The 6151-nt window shown below is 44.4% G+C and overlaps 1 pseudogene; it reads right to left on the reverse strand.

The window, feature by feature from the left end:
* Positions 1-3702: 3702 nt before the first annotated feature.
* Positions 3703-3820, reverse strand: LOC126292525 (5S ribosomal RNA; annotated as a pseudogene).
* Between the last annotated feature and the right edge of the window lie 2331 nt (positions 3821-6151).

The following is a 6151-nucleotide window of genomic DNA, read 5'->3' on the forward strand; positions in this document are numbered from 1 at the left end:
ACTGACGGCGGCGGTGCACAAATGCTGCGCAGCTAGCGCCATTCGACGGCCAACACCGCGGTTCCTGGTGTGTCCGCTGTGCCGTGCGTGTGATCATTGCTTGTACAGCCCTCTCGCAGTGTCCGGAGCAAGTATGGTGGGTCTGACACACCGGTGTCAATGTGTTCTTTTTTCCATTCCAGGAGTGTATCTCAGTGACATTTGCATTACGATTCTACGCATGCACTATTCTGGACAGAAGTTTAACCAATACAAGAGGCTGTGCGATAATTATTTAACACACTAACTGCGTCTGCTGCTTGCAGACTGCCGAACTAGAGCACGCGGTGCATTCCGAATCAAACTGTTGTGCTCCTTTGTAGAAAGCGCACGAAAGAACAGATATTCTTGCAGAAATGGTAGCTCATTAAACAAGCAAACTGTTAAAATAAAGCCTATTGCGGTGCCGTGGTGGACCAGAAGGGTCTTTGATTCTCAAACACGCGGCACAAAATCGACCCACAAAGACAAAAGCAATTTACACAAAATATAAGATTAAAAATCATTTTAAAAAATAACTGGCTTCACACGCTTCAGTTAAGCTGAAGTTCTTAAGTATTTCACCAGTTAAACGTAACGAAGTCCTAACTCAACCTGCTTCCGATCACCTGAAACCTCCTTAAGAGTTACGATCCGTACTCATCAAGTGTTCACCGATGAGTACCCCTTCCTCTTTCGAGATTACGTAACTCCCCGTGTAGCGAAAGCTACCTGACCACCCTACTTCCCTAAGTCACGAATTAACATATTAATTGATTAAGGTGCTTCATTTATACAGAAATTCTCTACTAACATTGTACCCTCTTTAAATCAATCTTCACTTTGTTGAACATAGTGTTGGTCAGACGTGTGTTGTGTGTGAAGGTCACGCAAAGTTTTCCTCTCCCTCTTTCTGAATACATACTTCATTCTAAAATCGTCGTCTTGGACTATCATTTGATAGGAACAATTACTCTCCCCACCCCACTATTTATCATTACGCAATACCTCATTTGGTACGCAACGATTGGAAATTTTATTTACAAATACAAATCTAGCTTAGCCGTTGCCTGCCTGCTGTTTGATATTGTGCCTCCGAGAAATCTGCAATAATGTCAATATACGAGGTAAGTTGAAATTTTGATTAAGACCAGATAATTGTTTTACTTCATTTGCTCATTTAATATAAAATGCATATTGTATTGAGACCATTTTCAGTTCAGTTCAGTTAGGTTTTGTTTAGTCAAAGGCTATACAATATCACTTATAATCCGTCTTCGCCCGCATCTTGTGGTCGTTTCCCACGCCCGGATTCCCGGGTTCGATTCCCGGCAAGGTCAGGGATTTTCTCTGCCTCGTGATGGCTGGGTGTTGTGTGATGTCCTTAGGTTAGTTAGGTTTCAGTAGTTCTAAGTTCTAGGGGACTGATGACTTAACATGTTAAGTCCCATAGTGCTCAGAGCCATTTGAACCATTTCTTGAATCCGTCTTGATTGGAAAAATGTTTATTCACATGACCGGTTTCGGTTCCTCTAGAACGATCTTCACATCTGAAACGACAGTGGTACTAATTTACTATTTCACAAATGCAAACCTTTTCCATCCTATCCGATCAACATCAAATGTACCAGAACGTACCTGCAATTTCGGTTGCAGGAGTAACCCGTCCACACACAGCAACCTTCACATGCTGTGTCACATTAAATTGGTTGGCAGAATGCACGTCATTTATATTAATTGTAAAACTATTAGATTTGTTACATTACGTATGCACATACTGTATTAAATAGGTTTTTCTAATTTACTTTTATTTCTAAAAGTCCTTAATTAAAATCCGTACTTGTCAAGGTTAAAACCTGTACTTGTCAAAATTAAAATAGACAATAAAATTATCATTTTTGAACGATCGAAAAGAAAGGGCGATTTCTATATCCATGGCGCTGGTGTAGACTTGTTTTCGTCCATGGCCTGCTTCCCTGGTTCCCGCTATTTCGGTGTTGTGCCGCGAGCCGTTCAACCGTCTGAGGTTTATTGCCGTAAGTAAGAGGGCCGTGCAGGAGGGCCCCGTCAACGCCGTCAGGCGCTGCACGCATCTTCCAGCTGTTTCACCGCGCACCATCTCTCATCCTTCGGCCTGGACTTCTATACGCAACAGTGATCATCTCAGTAAGTCGTCATAAATACTAAAATAGGCGTTATGATTGAACTCGCTTTGCTCGTTAAGGATTAAATCCGGATCTTTCTTTTTGTGGGTGTATATTTCAACTTCTTCCAAAATGTTAAGAAAACATCCCTTATGAGCTCTATGTAGGATGTTTAAGTTTTCTTCATTGTTCGTGACTGAATGCTTTAAGACAGCCGTATGCAAGCGCTGTTTTGAGAGTAGTCTAAGTGAGCTCCCTAAATCTGTTTTCGTAGTTCCTAATTGTCTGCCCTATCTATTGTTTACAGCAGTCATCACATTTGATCTTATATACAACTGAATCCTGAAATTTATTCGTGCTATTACATATTTTGTGTCGGAGCTTCAATTTTAGGGTGTTTTTTGTTCGGAACCCTATTTTAACGTCGGATTTACGAACGCATCTTTCAATTTTATGTGTAATTTCTCGCCGGCCGAGATGGCCGAGCGCTTCTAGACGCTACAGTCTGGAACCGCGTGACCTCTACGGTCGCAGGTTCGAATCCTGCCTCGGGCATGGATGTGTGTGATGTCCTTAGGTTAGTTAGGTTCAAGTAGTTCTAAGTTCTAGGGGACTGATGTCATCAGAAGTTAAGTCCCATAGTGCTCAGAGCCACTTGAACCATTTTTTGTAATTCTTCCATTGTAAGTGAGAGCCACATATTTTTTTTTTTTTTGTTCTTCTTAACTGCGACTTGACTTCCTTCTGTTTGTTTCATTTGCCTTTTTTTATCGTATTATAAATATTCATCACCTCCTTACACGTATACCCGTTCGCTACGACCACTTGTTTTAAAATAGTTAGTTCCTTTTCTACTTCCTGTTGGCTTAGTGCCAATCTTAGTAGCCTGTGTAAGAAACGTAGCACAAATAGTGAAACGTAAAAGTGAATTATGGGTTGAAACTCAAATTCGAGAAGCATATGAAACGAAGGATGAGTTAAATAGAGAAGCTTCTAATCTTCACTTGATTCTAGAGAACATTTTATTTCTCCACTACAGTTCACGTACGTATTCGGAGAGACTGAAAATAGAATTGACAGGAAACGAGAATTAAATCTAAACAGACTTCAGAAGAAGCTTTTTCACGTAGGTGTAAATTTTAATATTGATAAGGAAACTGGGCGTAAAAAGTTGCATACATTTTATGAGAGGTCGCGAATCTAACTCAGATACAATTAACAAAGAATGAGCGGAATCTTTTAAATGTGAGGACGCGTCAGAGGTATACAGCAGGTTTCCGCAAAAAAAAGGCCATTCTGCCGAAGCCTTCTGCTCACCTAAAACTAAAAGCTCCTCCTGAACAGACCTTGGATAGGCCCACTGGAACCGACCGGCCACCGCGTCATCCTCAGGCCACAGGCGTCACTGGATGCGGATACAGAGGGGCATGTGGTCAGCACACCGCTCTTCCGGCCGTATGTCAGTTTCCGAGACCGGAGTCGCTGCTTCTCAATCAAGTAGCTCCCCAGTTTGCCTGACAAGGGCTGAGTGCACCCCGCTTGCCAACAGCGCTCGGCAGACCGGATGGTCACCCATCCAAGTGCTAGCCCAGTCCGACAGCGCTTAACTTCGGTGATCTGACGGGACCCGCTGTTACCACTGCGGCAAGGCCGTTGGCTGTTCTGCTCATCGTTTGCCTCGGTACAACACGTCTAGTGGATGCTGCGAGGTCTGATGCCAGTTACCATGCAGTACTAAGGAGGTACCGTCGTGCCCTTACAGCCAAATATCGGTCTTCCCTTCTGAAGTCACGCCTGGATGTCCCTGTGCTGGTCTTTCGGATACAGTTTCGGTCTCTTATACACTGTCACCACATCCGAGGAACAACGAAACGATTCACATTAAGCCATCGGGCCAAATCAGTTTTCCTTTCTTTCTATGGCCCACCACCGCAGAGAGTCTGGTAAGCATCTTCTCTATCACATACTGCATCGTCTGTCACTGTGCACACGATATGGATATGGATATACCCCGCAATCATTACCCCGCTTGATATGTGCCCTGACGTCATCGTTCGTCTGGTTGTCCGTTGACCGGAATGCCATCTTCCGTGCAGATCACGGTCGTATGGACATCTGACCGCTAGTTTGTATGATTATATCACGAATTAGATACAGGAAGGGGAAACAGCGGTTTTGTTGCTTTAGTGTATGACACCAGTGTGGTAGGCCTACAGTCGCAACTTACCAGTCTTGGACTCCTGCCAGCACTTAGAAAAACAGCTATATCGGCTGCGCTGAAGAAACGATAACATCGTGAGCAGAAACAGCCGATACTAAGTTGTGACGTTGCTCGTCCCTTGGTAACACTTTAGTTTTTGTACAAATTCCAGTAATTTTAATAATCCCTATTTCAACAGCTTGTACAGAAACCAAAAAAAGTAAGCGCGCCAACCACAATTTTTCGGCTTGTTACAAGTTTGAGTAATGTTACCAGAGACAAGGAACGCTTATTAGCGTCTGCGGCTGCACACGTTGTTATCAGGTCCTCAGCGCAGCCCAGATAGCTGTTATTCTATAAGGAGTTAAACACTGGTAAGTTGCCGGCATACTACATACTGGCGAAAGCGGGCTTCGCTTACACTGCACAGATAACGCAAACGTTTTTCTCTCTGTTATTTCCGTAGTCTTCAGTCCGGTGAGTGATCTAATGTGGCACTTCAGCCTACTCTAAAATGTTCCCCTCTCATTACATCTCTGTACAGTATGGGTAATTACACTACTGACCATCAAAAGTGTTACACCACGAAGATGACGTGCTACAGACGCGATATTTAACCGACAGGAATAAGATGCTGTGATATGCAAATGATTAGCTTTTCAGAGCATTCACACAAGGTTGGCGCCGGTGGCGACACCTACAACGTGCTAACATGAGGAAAGTTTCCAACCGATTTCTCATACACAAGCAGCAGTTGACCGTCGTTGCCTGGTGAAACGTTGTTGTAATGCCTCATGTAAGGAAGAGAAATGCGTACCATCACGTTTCCGACTTTAATAAAGATCGGATTGTAGCCTATCGCGATTGCGGTCTATGGTATCGAGACATTGCTGGTCGCATCGGTCGAGATCCAATGACTGTTAGCAGAATATGGAATCGGTGGCTTCAGGAGGGTAATACGGAACGCCGTGCTCGATCCCAACGGCAGTCGATATCATATCCGCATGGTTGTAACGGATCGTGCAGCCACGTCTCGATCCCTGAGTCAACAGATGGAGACGTTTGCAAGACAACAACCATCTGCACGAACAGTTCGACGACGTTTGCAGCAGCATGGACTATGAGCTCTGAGACCGTGGCTGCGGTTAACCTTGACGGTGCATCACAGACAGGAGCGCCTGCGATGGTGTACTCAACGACGAACCTGGTCGCACAAATGACAAAACGCCATTTTTTCGGATGGATCCAGGTTCTGTTTACAGCACCTTCATGGTCGCATCCGTGATTGGTAACATCGTGGTGAACGTACATTGGAAGCGTGTATTCGTCATCGCCATATTGGCGTATCACCCGTCGGGAAGGTATGGGGTGCCATTGGTTACCTCTTCTTCGCATTGACGGCACTTTGAATAGTGGACGTTACATTTCAGATGTGTTACGTCCCGTGGCTATGTGCCGGACAGCCATCATGTAGGAAGTACATCGCCATTCTGTCATGCAGTGATACATCTTGTAGTAACATTACGTAGGAAATCAGCATACATTGCGCCATTTAGGTTGCCATCGATAAAATGGGGGCCAATTATCCTTCCTTGCATAATGCCGCAACGTACATTAACCCGCCAAGGTCGCTGATGTTCCACTTGTCACAGGGAGGGCATCATCATTTGTTGCAGGTCGTGGTTGACGTTTCACATGTGGCTGAACACCTTCTGTTTCCTTAAATAAGGCAACTATTCGGCGAACGGTCCGGACACTTGGATGTGTCGTCTAGGATACTGAGCAGCAT

This window comes from Schistocerca gregaria, chromosome 9, assembly GCF_023897955.1.
Source record: "Schistocerca gregaria isolate iqSchGreg1 chromosome 9, iqSchGreg1.2, whole genome shotgun sequence".
Lineage (NCBI taxonomy): Eukaryota > Metazoa > Arthropoda > Insecta > Orthoptera > Acrididae > Schistocerca > Schistocerca gregaria.